General features: G+C 39.0%; 1 protein-coding gene across 1 annotated transcript in view; it reads left to right on the top strand.

Annotated features, from left to right (window-relative positions):
- The window catches only part of LOC139744033 (uncharacterized), an 82,302-nt gene that overhangs the window by 55,019 nt on the left and 5,378 nt on the right, over positions 1 to 21,905 (top strand). The gene's annotated exons all lie outside the window — the stretch shown is intronic.

The following is a 21,905-nucleotide window of genomic DNA, read 5'->3' as shown; positions in this document are numbered from 1 at the left end:
TTTGAAAATGGAACCTGGCAGTTTGATATCCAGAGTAGATATGAAAGTAATTTACACTTTTGGCTAGTCAAAGTTAGCAAAATCATGTTTAGATTTGGTTGCCTTATCTAGTGTTATCACCTCCCAAAATCACTACACACAGACATTTGTGTGTGTGTGTGTGTGTGTGTGTGTGTGTGTGTGTGTGTGTGTGTGTGTGTGTGTGTGTGCGTGTGTGTGTGTGTACATAAGTAGAATGGAAGAGGGACTTTAAATCTTGAATTAACTGTCATCTGAGTTTTACAGTAGCACGTTGCCATGCATACATTTAGATGATCCAAGAGGAGCTGCTCATTGCACTTGTACTATGTCTTTGCAAATGGCTTCGTGCAATGCTGCTTGCGAAAAGTGTCGTTGAACTTCGCAGAAATTAAACATTGTACAGTTGCAGTATGAGATTTCATTGAAGATTGCTATCCTCAAGTCTGATTTGAATGATGCGATGCTTTGGTAGTCAAAGTTAACAAATCCCTAATCCTCCCACCCCCCCCCCCCCCAAATAAAAGCTTGTAGACATGTCAATGACGATCTTCGGACAATAACAGAGTAGGACGTGTTACAAAATGGAGGTGTTCTGTCGCCACAAATATCTATAGTTACATTACAGTTTGCACTTGGATATTTGACGCCCCTGGTGGGCGCACATCATCACAACATACATCACTGTATTCTGGCATGAATGGTCATGTTTTTGATTTGCTGCTTTCATGACTTATTCATGACGAGAATTCTCTCGGCGATCAGCTGGGAGTTTTTTGTATTTAGATTTTGGTGGGTTTTTTTTTTTTCTCTGTAGTAATTAACATTTTGTGATGATGGAAGATGTATGTAGATAAAACTTTGTATTACACTTCGATGGATTATGTTTTTGCTTCTGGCTGTCCAACTATGGGCGTTACATGAATAGGGAGGCTTGTTTTTGTTTCATTGTCTCTAAATTGCACACTTATTTTTGGTCCAAGATATGCTGTCGACTGTCACAAATGCAGAAATTTGCTTCTCTGTAGTTCTGAAAATTCACCGAAAATCTTAATACACATAAATGAGAATGTAATGTGCCCTGCACGAACAGGAACAACGCAAAATTATAGCTGTACGATATACATGTTGACAGGGGTTTGTTGTTTGTGTTGAATGTCAACCTTGTGACTGGGGGAAGAAAAAAGAAGTGAAATTCCCATCAGATCAGCATTTTGCGGCGCTGACACTGGGTCTGTAGCCGCCCACTTTCTGTGCAGGACTGATGCCATCATACACCCATTCCTGCTGCCCCCAGATAATGCATGACTTGAAGTAGACCCTTGCAATTCACTCATGGAGTTGTTCACCATGAGGGGGTAGTACGATTTTTTGTTCAGATGCTTCCAATCTATTTTTCTACTCCCACCTACGGAATAGCCAAAATATGGAATTGAAAACTTTTACGTACAATGTGTTTACGTATTACTTGGTGAATGAGCTAGTGTTTCAATCAGGAATGTTCAGCATCACAGATCACGCCAGATGCATCTTGATAGCATGCAATCATCGGTGCCATGTTCACTTGAAGAAAATTCCAGTGACGTATCCTCAAAGTGAATTAGCAAGAAATGAGTCAGACCAACGATATGGAGGGAGAGAAAAAAAAGGTGAAAAGCCTCTCAATTCATGACATTGTTCATGATGTTTAGGTTTGATATAACTTTTCTTTTAAACAAAAAGCCACATCTGCTGTCTTACCTTAATGATATAAAAGCAAATTAATTGCGCAAGTGTTCAGTTGATAAAAGTGTCAGATTTAAATGTAGTGTGTAGACAAAAATAGCCTTTCTGCCCAATACAGCTGGATGTATTGCCACAAAAGGACTTTTCATTTTTCTGCATGACGTCAAAGCTTTATCAGAGCCATGATAGACTGATCTCTTGCTAAAGTGCTGGCAGAGTTCACTTGGAAATATGTATGGACACTTTGATTTGAACTGTATGTGAATTGAGTCGTGTAATAAACATGTACAGCATAACAGTGGGCATGCAATACCATTGTAAGAAAGCACTGGCGGGTACTTCATTTTGATGTAGAATTAGTTACAAGACGAACATGTCAGGGTGAAGTATAAGGAAGTACCCAGGTTGAGAGAAAGGGAAAAAAGAAGAAAAGACACAGGGCTAAAGGACCTTTTGATCAAAAGCACAAAGACGTTTGTGCGTCACTTATGATGGCAATGTATGCAAAATATTACTTCACCTTGAATGAGAAAGTCAAGTGAGGCTTGCTTGCACTTCAAGTATATTCAGAATCAATTTTCCCTCTAGAGTTTGCTATTGCACCTATCTATGTGCATGCACCTTTTCTGTATGATGCAGCAATGACTGCATTTCCTGGCATGAGTTTGGCTTGAATACCACGACTGTAGGTGGTTATAGGTAGCAGGGTTTCTGTGACTTGAATACCACAGTATTGGTGGTAAGTAGTTGTAGGTGTCAGAGTTTCTGATATCTTGTAAAGATATTCATACTGTTGTTGAGTTGTCTGTGGGACATGATGATGAAACCGATAGGTACATAATGTGTAACTTCCAATCTCTAATTTCTGGGTGTTTTTTTTAGCAGAAGATTACCTTAATTCTCCAATCCTTTGACTACCACATCATAGGGAACACAAAAACCTTCACAATTGACCGTTGCTCCACATTCACACCAGTTTCCCTTTTTGGCAAATCACAGCAGAGATTTGTTTCAAGACTTTACCTTTTACAATACAAGTGTCTAGGTGCCATGGTGAATGTTGCACCCGAGAAAATTCTGCAAAGATCTTCTTTGTCTAGCTGTTTGGATAATGCCTTCGATACTCTTTGGGAATTGTCTTCTTCATTGAAGTAATCCAGACTCTAGCATCTGTTCTTGCAATGCTAGAAATCTGGAGTTGTCATTTGGTGATGTCATTTAGTATAATGTCTTTTACACTGATGATATCAGAATATGAGAGTATGACAAGCATTTGAAGATTCATCATTATTCTTCTATGCTAGTACTCCAGTAATGTGCCCTATTATCCCAGTAGTCGTGTGTTCTGTAATACCCTTGCATTGTGTTGCTATAGACCGATTTTGCATGGTATTCAAATTTTTTGCATGCTTTGGTCACAAAAGTTGCCCTTAACAACCATGCCAGAGGTTTGTCCTACCTAGCAACAACTTTTATCAAGTGAATTTCTGCCTATGGAACTTCATGGGAAGGAGCAGGGGAATGAAATGCTTTGTTACGAGGCTATAGGAAATGAGACATCCCTAAATTGTAGTACTACATTACAGAAATGGTCTATAGCAAATACATTTTCCATAAAAGGTACTTTGTGTAGAAAGGAGTCATGTCTCACATGCTTCGCATTGTACATTGCAGATTTCAGGCAAATGGAGGTTTGTGATTGGTGGCTTACAAGAGTGTACAATGTAGCTAGAGAAGAAGTGAGCCCCCCACCCCACCTCCCCCATCCCCCTCCCATCCTCCATTTTACCATTAGCACTGACTGGGAACTCAAGCTTGGAGGAAATCCACAATAACAGTCATGAAGTAGTGGACGAAAATGGTATTACGGTGAGCAAATAATGATAAGTCTGCATTGAAGAGCGTTAGTTTCAAGTGATATTGTGGCACATGGGCAGTCTCTTGTATTCAAAGGCCAATTTGCAGTAATTAGTCCAAATTATGACTGACTGTTGGTACATTTCATGGGGATTTTTAATATTTTTTTTAGATGACTTGTTGTTCAACACAAAGTGCTTGTAATGACTGCAAACGGCAAGCCTGATGGGAAAGCATCATTATCTTTGGAAAAAGTAAGAACAGCACACACGCATTTTAAATTGTATGTGACCCTGCATCACAAACCAACCAAAAGTCGCCAGACATATACATTTAGTTGAGGGCAGATTCTGAAAGAGCAGAATTAAAGCTTTTTTAATGATGTATAACTCAATTCAAATGGACTCTCCTAAAACCTATCCTTAATATTGGGGGGGGGGGGAAACACTCTGGAAATGTGCGTACTGAGAAAAGGGGCTCTGAAGCACTGCAGGGTCTACTCAAGTGCTTTATCTTACCGTGCCGTGCTCTGTGCATTAGATGGGACAAAAAACAGGTTGTAAAACTTCATAGCAACAATACTGAATGGATTAAGCTGAAACTGATCATGCTCTGTTAACACATTCTAATATCAACTTTCAAAACAGTAGCATTATCTTTTCAAAAGTTGTTAGTGCTGGAAGTGAAGAGTGTGGTTTTTTTTTTTTCTGCTTCTTCATCTTCTTCTATTACGGTGATGCACTTGTATCTTCAGTCTGTTTGCTTTGATGTACAATTGTAAAGCGCCTTGAGCATTTAATCAAAGTGGAGAACGGTGCTATAGAAATTGTATGTATTATTATTATTATTAAAGGGTTTTTGAGAAATTAAAAGGGGACTCTAAGACTGTAAGACCTTATCACCATTTTTTTTTAAGAGTATTGTGGAAAAACTGCTAAAAACACAATTTTCCCTTTGTTTTATGATCCCAAACTTTAGAATAATGTAGGAGAATAATTGCTCTTTCAGAAAATATGAAAAACTCAAGATTAACTAGGTTGACCCATTTCACTTACATGGTATTTTGAGTCCTCACACAAAATCAGGGCATGCGACTTTTTGTTATTTTTGTGATGTACGGTCACATATGTACGGTCTACTCATGTTGAGCTTAATTACAGCTGACAAAGAAGAGGAGAGATCTCTGCTCTTCTTTTGACTAGCCGTACTCTGTCTGTCGTTTCAATATACTCACAAAGTGTCTTCACATCTTTGTTTCTTTTTTTAAATCTCCATTATATGTGACAGTTCTGATTGTATGGGTAATGTAGTCTAAATCTTTCAGTGCATTTCTGAAGTCTGCAGAACCCATTGCTCTGAAGAAAACTCAAAATGATCTCCTGAATACCAAGTGATCATTGATGGATGTGGTTTTATCTCATCACTTCTGTTTTGATATCAAATCCAATCCCGAGTCTTCTCAACCTATCCCTATTTCCTGTATCTTTACATTTTTTAAAATGCTAGTTTCTGATCTGTCTTTGTTATATAGACATGTTAATACCTTCTGTTTAAATTCATGATACATGTATTTTAAAACATGTACAAGACATTTTTCAGAAATCTTCAAATCTGTCTTTCATTTCTTTTTCTGGATCAGTAATTACAGCTTACCAGCAAAGCAGTTGCTTTCTATATCTGCCTCTCTCTTTCTCACACACACACACACACACACACACACACACACACACACACACACACACACACACACACACAAATGAATAAAAGCTTTTCAGAGTGTTAAGAGTTAAAGGTCCCAAAAATTTTAGTTTGATAGTGGTTTGTGCTGGTCAATTTATCAATTTGTGATATGGTCAAAACACAACGCTCTGTGGTATGCTTGTTTGTAAAACCGTTCCTTGGAAGCAATCTCGACATCACCCCCTCCTTTTCATAAAGACACGATTAAAGCTTTTCAGGGTGTTAAGATTTTAAAGGTTCCCGAATTGTGGTCAAGACACAACGCTCTGTCGCGTGCTTGTTTGTGAAACCGTTCCATTGAAGCAATCTCGACATCACCCCCTCCTTTTCATAAATTAAAGACAAGATTAGAGCTTTTCAGAGTGTTAAGATTTTAAAGGTTCCCAAATTGTGAGTTTGCTGGCTATTTGTGCTAGTTATTATTGTGATATGGTCAAGACACAACGCTCTGTAGCTTGCTTGTTTGTGCAACCATTCTATGGAAGCAATCTCGACATCACCCCCTTCTTTTCATATAGACCCACCTCCTCCCCCTCCCTTACCCATAACACCCATAACAGTCATCCTCACAAACACAAGCACACCCACTTACATTGTATCTTTACTCATGCTTCCTCACATACTTGTGTACACACACACACACACACACATACACGCACACACATGCACGCTCACGAACATTTGCTCATTCCTGGATGCCCACCTACAAATTCCATTCCATTGTCATTGCAATCAATATTGCTTGTCCTTTTTACCCTTTGCCCAACAACCAAAGGAAAAGAGAGAAAAAATATCTGAGCATTGAGTGTAAGTACATCTGTTTTGCACGTCCTCTGCCCAGCCAGCCCTGGTATAGAAATCTAACCCCCTTCTTCAGCTACCAGCTAAAATCTTGTTTCATCAGATTAGTCTCAAGAGCCAGACAGATTCGATTTGGCAGAGACCTGGTTCATTTCTCTCCTCTACCAATGAGAGATTCTCTTTCTGAAGTCTTTCTCTTTCCCTCACTCCAGCTTTTTTTTTTTGGATACCACTATCCCTTTAATCTTGCTCTCTTTCCTTCTCCTTTTCTCTTTTTCTCTCTCTCATCTTTCTCCCATTGATCTCTCCTTTTCTCTCATATACCATCTCTCTCTCTCTCTATCTCTCTCTCTCTCTTAGAAATGTTCATTTTCCCCCTTTTCTCTCTTTATCTCTTTTTTTTTCAGTCTCATTTTGGAATCCTCTTTACTCTTAACGAATTGAACATTTCTTTCCTGAATGTTTTGTTTTGATATCTTTGATATGATATGTTCGTGTTTGTTCATTTTGCTTCAGAGCCAAAGGAAATAAATGGCATTTTAGAAGGACGTACTGTACCCTCTTGCACATGTACCTGGGTTCATCATCCATCCAAGTAATGTGGTGTGAACACAAAGCTCTTTATCTGTAAAGACGCTCACATCTTTTCACCCACAGTTGGTTCATTCATTCATTCATTTTTTTTTTAAAGAAGAAGACTTTAATGATTTACACTCCTGTAGACATTGTGTAATAAGCCTTAACAGGTAAATGATAACGGTTTGACATAAAGATGAATGTATCTGCTGCAAAAGCACAAAAGAATAAAACCATGTTTTTTGTCACTGTTGCACCATTGAAATGTTTGCGACTGTCGGAGATTTGAAAGAGGGAGGGAGAAACATACAGGAACATTTCTGCTTCCCAGTGCCAAACCAAGATACACTTTCTTCTTCATGGTGACCTTTCCGATGAAATTTGCCTTCCTTTTCATGGGCTTTCCAAACAAAAGTTCTACCTTTCAAACCATTAATATGTACAGAGCTCCAGCTTCATACTCTTGTCATGCGGCATGAGTTACCTTGCAGCAAAGGATAAACTGCGTAACCATCGAAATCAATATGATACATAGGTTGTGCTAGTACCCCACCCCCCCCCCTTTACCCCACTCCCCATTATTCATCCACTGTTGGAAGAGATTTGTACCTGTGCATATTACACAATGAACTCCAATGTGTAAAATGATGTAATCCCCTACTTAACAAGAGGTGCTACAGCAATTGCATAATACAATGATTGATACAAACATACCTGCCATTTAGGTGGGGTTGATACATATGAGCATCGCATGTGGACATACATTAACCCATTGAAGACTAGTCCCAGTGTATACTCAGGCAGATGTCAATGGGAAATATAAAGCAAAATCAGCTTGTCCTCAATGGGTTAATTGATCAGAAGCGAACAATCTGTGGGTTTAATTTAGTATACTGTAAAACTTGATATTTTCGTGGCATGAAATTTTCACGAATTGGAGCCGACGGCTCTTTTCGTGGCGTGAAATTTTCGTGAGTTGCCTCTAACATTCAATGCATGTAGCATTGACAAGAATTTTTGCGTGCATTTTAATTTTGCGGATCTTCGCTCTCGCGAAATTCGCAAAATTAAAATGCATGCGAACATTCCTCATTTTGCAGTACCAGTGAACAATACCCACAGTGGTCACTTCAAGCTCTTGCTACTGTTTCTTACGCTCCTTTTTTTTTCGTCTTCGTCTCATCTTTTTTTTTTTAACCTGGAAAGGCCTAAATGGCTCTTTCAACTACATGTATGTTCTGGGAGTTTTTCTAAAATCTCAATCTCAATCAGCCTTGCCTCATTCACACTTTTTTTCTTTCTCCCAATCTGTCTTTGATGTATCTCCTTGAGAGTGTCCCAGGCAAGTGGATGAGATTATCGTCTTGACCTAGTAGTCAATGAGCCCTGCCGCGTTCTGGCAGCCTTCCATGGCCAAAGTGTTGATGGGGTGATTAGAGGACAAATGAGTGTTTTGTGAGGCAGTGATGCCTGGAGTGGGGGATATATTCGATTACCACTCAAAGAGTGGGAGTCACACTTGTCACCGATCGTTCTCTCTTTCCCCCCTCAACTCTCCTCTCTGCTACCCATCAATCTCCCCTGCTGAGCCTGTTGCAAGTCGTCCCTGAATGCGATATTGAGGTGCACTCCAGAAACCTCCACCCTGCTGAATGAGTGATGGCTTTTAGCAATACTTGGCACTCTTGCAAAAGCAACCTAAAAATAAAAGGACTTTATAAATTAACAGCTTCTAAAGTTGTATTGTATGGTCAAGCATGGCTAAACCAAGGGTTCTGTTAACAGTGAATCATCAGTATATTTCAATCTGTAGACAAAAACTGAAAAGGTTTCAGATGGTTTTACATCTGAGAAGAAGAATGCTGTGATGGAGGTACATGTGTACTGTGAAAGCTGTTATTTTCACATACAGATGTTTTCTTAAATGAGGAGATCACAGATATTTTCACGAGATGTTATTTTTGCAATTCGACACCTAGGCTATCATAAGTGTGCTAGTGCCTGTCTGCTTGCTAAATTTTTGCATGTTGTTAATTTTGCAGGCCAACTGTGATCGCCAAAATTCAAGAAAATTAAACCCAGGCGAAAGCAGCAGCTTTTACAGTATGTTGTGATATCCTTACAATCTCGCCCATTTAGGTTTCATTCTTTATTTGTTTCACGTTGCAAGTACTCTTGAAACAACACGGCATGTATTTCTTCATGTTTTCTCTCCAAAGTGTTCAGAAATTTCACAGCCAAACTGTGACTGATATTTCTGTTTGTTTGTTTGTTGTTTGTTTAGTGATACAGTAAAGTCATGGCATATCAGCTATCGTGATTGTCAGAATCTTCTAGACTTTACACCATTGAGAAGGTGTTTTGGTCTAGCAGTAACATCTGTCCTGCATTGCAAGTTGCTCGGGTTTGATTCCCGCCAGGCCAATTTTGTTGTTGTTTTGCTTTCTTTCCTTTTATGTTTTATGAATACAAACTAAATCAACTGAATTCCATCGATCAATCAATTATTATTGTTATTGCTTAGTTTTTATAAGAATTATTTCACATTTCATATATCTATTGATGAAACACAAATAAATCCTACAAATTCCTGAAAGTTTCATGCTTGTGAAAATTTCTAGTTTACAGTAGCAGTTCTTCTGAATGTGCCCAAATTGTGTTTGCGCATGGAACTTGACCTAATGCAAATGAAAGTCAAAATTGATTTAAAGAAGGGTCGGATTTTATTTATTCTGATGATTAGTATGCTTTTATAAATGTTCTGTTCTTATTTGTAAGTCCCCGGTTTCAAAGCAGACCAGTATTGGATCCAGCATATCACTAAAGCTGGTCTCAGTGATGACTTAATTTTAGTTTATGTTTTAAATTTCTTGATTATTTGAAGTCCCGCAGTCCACTTATTGCTAATTTTCACTGAATTCTTGTGTAACCCATGGTTACAGAGATCAATTTGCTCCCGAGTCTTTCTTCATACTGAAATTAACCCGTTGAGGACGAGTCCCGAGTATACTCGGGCAGGGGTCAATGGGAAATGCATGTTGTAGCAAAATCAGTCCATCCTCAACGGGTTAATAAATGGTGTATACGTTTACTCTATATATACCCATGTCTCTGTTAACCCGTTAAGAATGGGCTGATTTTTGCATTTCTCTTAATAGACATCTGCCCGAGTATACTAGGGATTAGTCTGTAATGGGTTAACCATGAACTCTGGTACACAATTGAAATGACACATCATATCAACAATACTGGCCATTTTCTAATGTTTATAATATAATTTTTTTTTTTACTCAAACTCAGACAGAGAGCAAAAAGTGAGGTTTTACTGTTTGCACTCTCTTCATAAAATCATTTAACTACCCACATGGACATGATAATTTGCTTCCAATCTACATTGATAGACATCTTTTCACATCTTGTCAAGAACTCATTCACATTTGGGGCTATTCAGTGCTCTGTTTTTTTCTCTCTCTATTCAGCTGGTCTAATAAAGCATCAATTTTATATTGATTCCATTTTCTTCACAAAGAGTATTTTCATTCTTATCAGCGAGAAATATACTGCACAACAATTAGCCACACGTCTCTTCTCTTGATTTCTTTCTTTAGTTCCTTCCCCCATCATATCCAAACATTAATAGAGGAAAGTGTGCCATGAGTAGATTTCATGTTTTTGTCTTTTTTTCTTTGCAAGACTCCCTCACGAGAACTTCTTTGCCACATCCTTTCCCCCACCCCCCCCACCCCATCCATTAACAGGCGTTCTTCCAGTACTGAGGTTGTATGGGTGACGTCACTGTCTAACAACATTGGGAACTTGGGTAAACTTGTTTGTGTCGGCTCTTTTCTCCCCTTGTTCACCTGCCCGATGGAGTGACCTTAATACTTTGATGCCTTTCACCACCAATTTTGTTATTCCAAAAATGGGAGAAAAACAGTTTCTGAATGATGGTAATTCTTTAAGTGTGCGATATACATACATATTATCAGTTTGTTTTTGTTTTTTTTTCCCCCGAGGAGCTGTGTTGTAGTGATGAATATTATTTTGCTACGTCAAAGATTTTGTCTACTGGTCATTTATCTCTCACACACCTCCTCCCCCTCCCCATCCCCCACCAAGATTCATGAACTGGGCTTTTTTTTTTTTTTTTTTTTTTTTGGGGGGGGGGGGGGGACAAAGAGACCATATCTTTTTTCACACAGAGAGAAGTGCCTTCTCTCTCTACGCAGTTTATTTTTCCATTCTCATCTGGGAACATTATTTCTATTGCAGCTACTGTTTCGTTGTTTGAAATCTCATCGTGGCTGATGGATGATGTACTGTTTATCTCTGAATGTGTTTTCCTCTGTCTCAAATATTTATCTTGTATGCCCCTCTTCCTCTTTGTTTTTTCTCATGTGTTTGTGTGAGAACATTACTCTCAGTTATGAGGTTTCATTGGAAATGCCAACGTGAATGTAGGTGGTATTAAATTTCCTTCCCTGTCACATGGAGAATGTTTGGTATCGAACTCACGCTTTCCTCTCCCCTTCCATCTCCCCATTCATTCCCCTTTTTTTATTACGTACTCGGTCATCTGTTCATTTTAGCTCTCCAACCCTCCATCAACTTGATTTACCTTCCCCCCTTCCCAATATCTCTCTCTCCCTCTTTCTATTGAACTCTCTCATTCCATGCATTTGGCCTTCTTGTGCTGAATCTCTCCTTTCTGGGCTATCTCACCCGAAAGGATTCGATTATAGGGGGGTTTGGCAGTAGGTGCGAGGTCTGAGTACCGAGAAAACCGGAAAGAACTGTGACAGCTCCCTATTACGCCCTCCGACCAGTTATAGGCCCATCTTTATCAAATCAAGTCAACTTGCCGTGATGCCAAAGTGCACTGGATGCCAGAGGCTGGACTAAATATAGCATGGAGAACCAACACTGTACTGCCTATTGAAAATTAACCAATAATTGGATGTATCTCCCCTATTTTTTTTTTCGGGGGGGGGGGGCAGGGAGGGGGCTGGGGGTTGAAGAGTATTTTCTGATGATCATGCTGTTGTCATGACCAGTATGGAGGAGAGCAAGTTGCATGCAGATGAGGTCACTAGGAAGTCCAACTTTGTGATGCATACATTTGAAACAGTGGTTGAAATTTTCGCGTGGGCTCCCTGTAGCACAGTGCTGTCTCTGAATATTAAAGGCAAATGATATTCGGCTCTTCCGCTTCTTCTTTTTTCCTTTTTGTATGTCAGGTACCAACGTGTAACTACATGTACCCACTTAGAAAGGGGAGGGGGTGGGAAGGCAGGTAGTATAGAGTCGTTAGACTTCTTTTGTATGTGGCAATACTCCTCCGCTGACCATGCTTAGATGCTGCATGAGGTGCAGTAACATTATGAGGAAGTACAATGTAGTCATACCAATCTCCCTGGAACACCTCCCATGCTGTATTCACTGCTTGGCACACATTAACCTGGTGCTTTCTTCTCAATTTGGCGTAAATGTCTTGAAATTAACTGTCACTGAATAGAAATTACATCATTTATTTCAACTGATTGACAGTCTTTTGCACACAAAAAAAAAACAACAACAGCAACAACAACAACAACTTGATGCAAGAATTCATTGGTTTAAATATTACATAATTTCCCATCTCTATTGTGTTAGCATGGCCTTAAGTCAAGCCAGTGTAATTGTGGTTACTATGTAGTAGGCTGAACCAACTTTTATTTCTACAACTCCAGAAGATACATGTATAATTGATGTGGGGGTATGGAAACTCTTGTTTAAAATCACTTTTACTTGCCATGAAAGGGTGTTAATGTTGACCATTATCTGCACGACATTCTTGCAGGTGTCAAATGAAAAAGGTTGATTTTTACTGTGATATTTGACATCAAAATGAACCAGTGTGCCTGGGGTACTTAACCTCTTCCGAGCGGGAACCTGGTGGCCTGCATGTTAAGTATATGGGCATTTATGAATTCAGTATGGAACAGGTTAATGCTGTGATCTTGACATTAGCAAGGAACTATCCTCCCTAGGGATCTGGCATGTGGTATGGAAAACAACATATATATCTGAAAAAAAGGCTTTCTTTCAGATTTTGTTTTTGTGTCACACAAAACAGTGTCCTCAGATTTGCCGGCTTTGGCAACCTTTCTATCCTTGCTTTTATCTATGCGAAAAATATTGACAATTAATTTTTCCTCACTCACAAGGCAGGTGGAAGAGCTTATTTTCTTATCAATACCTCAGGTTTGTTCTGATTTCTCTCCTTTATGCACCTGATAGCCATTCGTCACTGTCGTAGTTGAAAGCCTTCATTTCTCACCCCACTATGCCTCTGATACATCAGTCGGTCATTTGAGTGGCAAAAAAAAACAGGTGTTAAGGCTGCCACTGAGCAGGGAGCCAGCAGTGGCCAGATTGACCAGAGTAGCCCCAGCAGACGTCCAGGAGCGACCTTTTTGTCACGATATCAAACCTAGTGACAGATACCGTACAAGTGATGCGAGAGTGAGCTTGATGTACTTGTGAGCCTTTGCAAATCCGAGGGCACAGACACTTGCTACTGGCTCGAGTCTCAGTATTTTTGATAGTGTAAGCAACCGGTCGTGAAAGTGGTCACGCCCACAGGAGCAGTTGTTGAGAAATCTGCCGAATTTTCTCAGGGGTTTTCTCCACAGTCATCAGCAAAGAAGTAAGGCAAGACGTTATGGAGACTTGATCAGATAAAAAGATGTCGGGTTGGCATCAGCAGGCAGTATCTACTGTGCATGATGTAACTCATCCAGGAAGTAAACTTGATTTGTAAGTAGGTAGACAAGTGCTGGTGGACCAGTTACCTGTAGGTATTGCACACAGGTCATGCCGGAGCTGAAGTCCCCAAATCCCGACCTAGCCACATTTGACCCATGGCGTCTGAGAACCTAATCTGTTCTGTGTAAAGTCTGTTGGTATCTTGAGAGTCACATAGGGAATGACTTAATGACACAGAGAATTGGTGTCATCAGCTTTATTGTGGAGTTGTTGTTAACCCGTTGAGGGCCATTCCTGAGTATACTCGGGCAAGTGTCTATGGGAAATACGTGTTGCAGTAGAATCAAACCGTCCTCAATGGGTTAAGGTAAACTAATCTGTGCATACCAAGCTTGCAACAGAACAAAAAAAGACAAGTCCACTAGTTCTAATCACACACATGTGATATTATTTTCTTTAATTACGTTTCAAGCTTTACATTGCAATGCAAAAACTGTTTGTTCGTGTGTGTGGATGGACACACAAAAAGCGTTAACTGTCACAATATGCATCACGATGCAAAAATTGGTCTAGCTGGATAGTTTTTCTTTAAACTCTTACTTGATTTCTTTTTTCTTGAAACTCTTGCTGTGACTTGCCCTGAGTGATGTGCAGCCAAAGGATCTTTTTTTTTCTTTTGCATAGGTGTGAATGGTAGGAAAAAAATGGGGTTTCACATGTTCACATCGCATTGTAACCTGTCATTCCTGTGTATGACTTTGGCTATTCTGAGCAGTTGTCGATTTTCTCCATTTAAGCTCAATGTCCCTAAGATAGTTTCATATGTTTGGTTTCTAGACATATCTCACAAAGAGGTATAGTTATATAGACAATCATAGAGATGGATGCTGTGGTGTCCACTCCCCCAAACACTGTCAAAAATCAAGAGAGAGAGGGGGAGGGGGAGAGAGAGAGAGAGAACAGAGTGGATCAGAAAGGGGGAATTGGTATATCAAGCATCACAGTGCTGGAGAATGGTGTGAATCTACTGTAGCTCATATATAACTTTCTTCCAAAATGCATGTGTATAATAATGCAATGGACCATGTGATATTTACCTTTAAGTCACATCCCATTCAAAACATTGCTTGTGTAGTTATTTTACACGTCCAAATTTTTACCCTCGTCAGTTTATACTTGTCTTCACTTTTCATTAATTAAAACAATTAGTTTGATGAAATTTACCGTGATCAGCCTGCAACCTTGCGTGGAATGTGCTCCTATATTAAAAAAACAAACAAAACAGAACCTCTCCCATCAATCTAAATGTATATAGGCATGAAATTGACATAAGAGCACTTGAAGCAACATGACCTTGGTTGTAATGGAGTTTGCGAAATACGTAGGTATCAGTAAGGCAGTGCATAATGATATATTCATTTTTCCCTTCTTCATGCTTTGTTTTTTGTTCTGATCTTTTCAACTCCACCCATGTTGTGGCACTCAGTGTACAGTACATCTATGACCTTCTAAGATGTACAGGCATTTTCATGTACTCCAGACTGTGTCATATGCATCGTGAAACTAATGTGTTGACAAATGCACTGACTTGGATGTTTCTGATGTCACAAAAGTTTTATCTCAATTTGTAGCTGCAACAAACATATTGATGATGATGCCAAGATTTTATGAGGTCATACATGTACATCACAACATCTCAAGGATATCTAATGGCATGCGTGATTCCCAAAACTGATAGGATATAAAAAGGCATAATGTCTATATTAATACTACCGTGAGAGTGAAAACATTAGTGCGATTAATGTTTGGCACTGGGCCATTTTCATTGAATTCAGCTTGTTTATGATTTTACAGAAGAATACATTTTATGGATATAAGTTGATATGTCTAAAAGTATTCTGGATGACATTACTTTTGCAGTAGTTCAGCTGGACATGAAATCCTTGACAGACCTTTATAGTAACTCAACATCTACCCAAGATAGCGTCACTGATTAGGTAACTTGCCTCTTCTGTTGACCAGAAAAAGAAATCTCACTAGCTTGGATGACATTTTACGAGGAGAAAAAGCTGATACACAAGCTCCACTTCTAAACACATTCAGCTGAATGTTTGCTAGACATAAGTGCTGATATGATGCATGCAAGTACCGTGTTATTGTGTTTTGAGCAGTTAGAAGGGTTTAGCAGTGATTGTCAGAAACAGTGTCCATCTCTACTTGTAATATTTTGTCTATTTTTTGTCAGTGCTAGTGACTGCACTAGAGGCACGACATTCAGTTGTCAAAATAAAAACCAGCTTAGCAATTTTCTAAATGTTATTTGGTCTACTCTTGGGCAGCTGTTGTGGGAGGATGAAAATTGTTTCAAAATATAAATAATAATTTAAAACTAAAAATGATAATTCAAAGCAAAAGTATACAATGATCTGTGAGCAAGAGAGAATATCCTACACTATTTAGCCTTTTTCTTACACTGCCACACAGCACTGGTGGACTTGTAAATGTAAGCAAATAGACGAACAAACAGTGTGTCCGCTCTATCAGTGAATTAATTAGGAATCTGTAAGACAAATGCATAAATGTAAAATATTTGCTGAAGCTGAGTTGTGAGTCATCTTGCCAATCTCTGTTACATTCCAATTTGTAAAAGCATCCAGCGATCTTGTTCCATTACAGAAGAAATTATCTTCTCCCTACAGAAAATATTGGTCTTTGAGACTTTATATTTCATCCATCAGATGTTGGTTTTTTTATCCATGCCAGCTCGGCAGAGCCACCCTGCAAGAGAAAGCTCCGTTCACACTTGAGATTGACGGGTAAACACGGTTACCCCTAAATGACCTCAGGTTGCGATGACATGAATGTTGCATTGTTAAAAAAAAAAAACAAGGAAAAAAGTCACAAACTAGGACAGCTCCCATTGAAACTCCAGATCAAAGGCCTACCTCATCACTGACACACCATGACAGAAGTTAAACCATTAGACGATACTATTGGGGGGAGAAATGTTGAGTGTGTCCCAGCCGCGAGGTGAGATTAGCCTTTCAGAATTTTTACAGTATTGGAAAACGTCAGGAATCCATTTTTGACAGAATGTTTTGGTGCTTCTCATACAATTGTCCACTGACAATTAGTGAGAAAATAATGTTTTGCTATAAACATTAGATATTTCCATAGCGCTTAGATCTCTCTCTTTTTTTCTTCTTTTTTTCTTTTTTTTTTTGGGGGGGGGGGCAAATTTCACACACCATTTAACCCGTTGAGGATGGACTGATTTTGCTAGAACACGCATTTCCCATAGACACCTGCCCGAGTATTCTTGGGATTTGTCTTCAACGGGCTGTATAATTATAAATAAATGAAGTTTATTGGCATTGGTTCAGTGCCACCTCCATCCCCTTAGAAAACATAATCGCATAAAAGTTTCCATCTTACAATATTTGTCTAAAAGGTTTGAAAATTTTGCCATGAAATTCTTCACATGAGGGATACATGATTTTCTTAAAGTTCACCATCAGTGAAACATGACAACGCAGTGCTTGATTGATTTTGGATTGGCTGTGCAATATTTCATGTGGGATTAATTTTGTTTTTCATTAGCAGTGATGACAGAAAGTTCTACAAAAGCTTTGGAAGATGAAATGATTATTGTTGGGTTATTTTTTCAATTAGTTTGGGCAGTCTCTAAAAATACCCCAAACAATTCAGATTTTTGTCACAAAATTATTTCCTGCTGTATAGCTTTAGTTATGAGAGTTTTCTTTTCTTCAGTAATTACTGTTATGAAATTTTTTCTTCAATATCTATTACGTACATAATCATAATTGCTACCATGCATGGCTGTTTGCATTGAATGTTTGAATGTAATGAGTATCAGGAATAAATGTATTTGGGTTGTATGGTGGGTGGATGGGAATGGAGACCATAGTGCAATATTCCAGAAAATTAAATCTAGTCATGTTGTTACTTTCAATGTTTATGTATTTCAGGTGAGCGGGGAACACAGTGTGGGTGAAACTCATATTACCTTGTGTCAATAGTGTGTGAGTCTTTGAACAGCTGTATCAAGTCTGCTCATGCCCCAAATGTGGCTGAATGAAGAGCAAACTGCTCTGCCGTACTCCCAACCCGCCACACCACCCCATCCATGAACGTGTCACACTCCACTCATTCAATTACATGCAATGATCCCATCTAGCTCAAAACAAAGACGCATCCACTCGCTAGAGGTGAAACCAATTACTGATAAACACTGGTGTGAATTACAGAGTTGAGAGCATGATACACCTGGCTGTTCAATATTCATAGAGTTCTTTATTATCCAATGTAAGGCATCACCATACAGAAATTTATTGCAGGTGCAAAATTGCAATGTGTGGCAAAAGCATGAGCAGCTTTGGTTTTTTTGTCTCGCCCACCGGAGGTGAAGGCGAGACTAAGGGATCCAAATGGCGTCCGTCCGTCGTCCGTCCGTCGTCCGTTCGTCGTCCTGTCGTCCGTCACAAATGTTAAAGTTTACCTGCAAGACTCTCTTATGATGCATAACTTGGCAACTGTTACAGCAATGGCAGCCACACTTGGGTGAAAGAAGCACTAGGGGTATCTTCATGTTATGGTGTTGTCAGAGGTCATGTGATGAGGTCAAAGGTCATTTGAGGTCATATATTAAAGGGTATGTGCAAGACCCTCTTTCTATGTTAAAGTTTACCTGCAAGACTCTCTTTTGACAAATAACTTCACAGAAGTTGCTTGGATTACAACCTAACTTGGGTCATAGATGCACTGGGGGTACCTTCATGTTGTGGTGCCGTTGGAGGTCACAGGATAAGGTCAAAGGTCATTTGAGGTCATACGTTAAAGTTTACTTGCAAGACTCTCTTATCACTCGTAACTCGACACATGTTGCTACAATAGCAATCAAACTTGGGTGATGGATGCACTGGGGGTACCTTCATGTTATGGTGCCGTAAGAGGTCACATGATAAGGTCAAAGGTCATTTGAGGTCATACGTTAAAGTTTACTTGCAAGACTATCTTATCACACATAACTCAGCACATGTTGCTACAATGGCAATCAAACTTGGGTGATGGTAGATGTCTCTTGGGAAGTTGAAGGTAACCACAAGGTCAAAGGTTACAGACAGGGGTCAACGAACTTTTAGGGCCCAATGTTAAGTTTTTAGGGTGCATTTCGTTTATGGCTCATAACTTTTGATCCCCTGGTCCGTTTTTGACCAAACTTGGATCTAACATGTCCCTTGGGGAGGTGAAGGTCGTCACAAGGTCAAAGGTCACAGACAGGGGTCAACAAACTTTTAGGGCCCAATGTTATGTTTTTAGGGCGCGTTTTGATTGTGGCTCATAACTTTTGATCCCTATATCCGTTTGTGACCAAACTTGGACGGTAGATGTCCCTTGGGGAGTTAAAGGTCATCACAAGGTCAAAGGTCACAGAAAGGGGTCAACAAATTTTTAGGGCCCAATGTTAAGTTTTTATGGCGCATTTCGATTATGGCTCATTACTTTTGATCCCTTTGTCCGTTTGTGACCAAACTTGGATGGTAAATGTCCCTTAGGGTATTGAAGGTCACCACAAGGTCAAAGGTCATAAGCAGGTCAATTAACTTCTGGGAGTTATAAAAAATATTAATTCCTTGTACGCGAATGGGCGAGACACAATTTGGCGATTGCCTTGTTTTTTTATTCTCTCCATCTATACATTGAATTCGTACATAAAACATAGATTTAACCAGAAATGTACATTGTATCTAGAGTCAGCATCTATCATGAAGCAACATAAAATCTGCATAGACAATTTACTTTCTACAAGTTAAATCTGCAAGTATTATTTATATTTTTTTAATGCTATAAATTTCTCCCCTTGTTTTAAGTTCTTTTTTTTTTTTTGAGAATGAAAGGTTGTTGGAGATTTTTTTTTTGTTTTCTGAATATATATGTGTTCTTTAGTTTTCTTCACCTCTGTCCCAGTTCTTGAAGGCCTGTATCTCACCTGTCCCATGTGAGTACAACTAGACTCTATGCAGAGAGGGCACATTTTTTTTTTTTTTTCCTTGGAATCACATAGATGGCAATAGGCGCAGTCACACTAGCAAAAGATTGGGAAGTTTAAGATCACAATCTTTAAGATCTCAAAGTTTTGCCAGTGTGACCGCAAACTTCCAGTGAAACGCCCCACTCAAACTAGAGATATTTTTCCCCCCAGCGAAGCCTCTCAATCTTTTGCCAGTGTGAATGCCAGAAGCCGAAACTTCGCAAAGTTTGTCACGTGACGTACCAGTCCACTACTGTTTGTGGGCGATGCTAGCGAAGTGTCACATCACAATCATGATCCTTCGAATGGCTGTACTCTTTTCCTCTTTCTTGTGCACATGCACTATTGACCCAAACTTCTCAATCCAAACATCAGGGGACCATTTCATGAAAGTTTTTGTCAGTGATTTACACTGACAACTGTTAAAAGCTGCTGAAATCCTTGCATCTGATTGGCTGATAGCAAATTTGTCGGTGAAAACCTCCGACGAACTCGTTGATGAAACGCCCCCCAGGCCGTTTGGCTGCCAGTTTGAACGGATGACAAAAGGTTGCGAAGAATTTGTGATCCTGAACTTCTCCATCTTTTGACCGATCAGTGTGACCATGGCTATTGACAATAATCAGCTGATGCACTTTGGGTTGCTCTCGGAGTACACGTATATCGAGAAGAGTGGTGCATTGGGTTAGGAGAAGCTGCTGGGGTTGGTAATGTAGCTGCTCCATTCACGGATACTTTGTACCTCATTCTTTCTTCATCAATTTCCCTGTACCCCAAGGAGAATTCAAATCTGCTGAGATTTTTCTTCTTTAATTTCTTCTTCTTTTTTTTTGTCAAAAAGCCAAGTACCTATGTACATTCAATATGACAGCAACTGAAAGCTTGTCTTTTGATTGCATTCATATACTATTTCAATTACAATGTAGACCAAAGAAGAGCAAAAAAAAAATAAAAAAATCAAAACTTGTTATTTCTTTTCACTATACATGAGAAAGATTTAAGGCCAGATGAAAAATATGAAGCCTTCACTTAACAAGTTAGAACTATTGTGAAGGTTCTATTTTAGTTACAAGCAAGTTGCTCTTAATTAGATAGCACACCTTAATGCGGGGGGGGGGGGGGGGGGGGGGGGGGGGGGTGGGGGGGAAGAAACTAGTTTGGCAGTTCCCATAATTGGAGTTTTCCCTGGCTGGCTTAATTTAATTGATAATGCTGCCCCCCCCCCCCCCCCCACCTCACACCTCCTGGGTCAAAAACTGGCGCACAAGACATTAATGTTAGGAAGAAATGTGAGATAATGTCCAGTGGGTATGGATTGAGAATGAAGGCTAGTCTTCGGGGTATGCGAGCAGTCAGTCATTTCTTCCCTCTACCCTTTGTGAATCGCGGCACATTTTTTATGTGCCAGGCAGTTTACTCTGTCTCGAGATCACAAATCCATTCTAGATTCTGGACTTTCCAGGGGGGAATGATTTAAAACGTGCCTCTGACCACATGAAACTCGCCTTGCAGCAAATCTGGTTCAAGATGGATGGATGTTAACCTGTTGAGAACAAGGTGATTTTGCCGTAACATGCATTTCCCATGGATACCAGCTGGAGTGTGCTCACAATTAGTCTTCAACTGGTTAAGGGAGGGTAGGATAAAGGTTGCTTGAAAAAGCAGAAAATGGCTCCAACTTTAAAGTGAAAACCCATTCCATGTTTAAGTTAATCACACACCCCAAAAAAAAAATGATGTGAAAGAAAAATAGAAGTTTCATCAAAATCAGTGGGTAAGAAGCTACAGAAGATTCAAGGTTTAAATACTTTATCAGAACATTGGTGAGAACCACATGAACACCGAAAGAAGGGCCTGTGCTCAATACAAATAGCCACTATAATTATTATTATTATTATTGTTATTATTATTATTATTATTATTATTATTATCTTTATCATTATTATTATGATTATTATTATTATTATTTTTATCTTTATTATTATTATTATTATTATTATTATTATTATTATTATTATTATTATTATCTTTATCATTATTGTTATTATTATTATTGTTATTATTATTGTTATTATTATTATCACTATTATTATTATTATATGCAAATAAGATACGGCGACTCTCAAAAGTCTCCTGTCAGTAACTCATTGTTATGCATTGTTGGTAACCATGGGCCGAGTTTGTGGATTACAATAATCTCTTTTCTGAATTCTGTCCAAAATTGTAATAATATTTTGGGAAGAAGTGATCAAAAAATCATTATCATCATTGTATTGTAATTACATTTTACCACATCATAACAGGGATGATTTGGCATTTGGGGTCATTATTGGCCAATTGTTAAGTTTTTGCTGCCATTATAGTATGTGTAATTGTACATCTGAAGAAC

Source organism: Diadema antillarum, unplaced genomic scaffold (genome assembly GCF_040938485.1).
Source record: "Diadema antillarum isolate AM-2024a unplaced genomic scaffold, OU_Dant_1.0 seq00001130_RagTag, whole genome shotgun sequence".
NCBI lineage: Eukaryota > Metazoa > Echinodermata > Echinoidea > Diadematoida > Diadematidae > Diadema > Diadema antillarum.
This window is presented reverse-complemented; position numbering and strand designations above follow the sequence as displayed.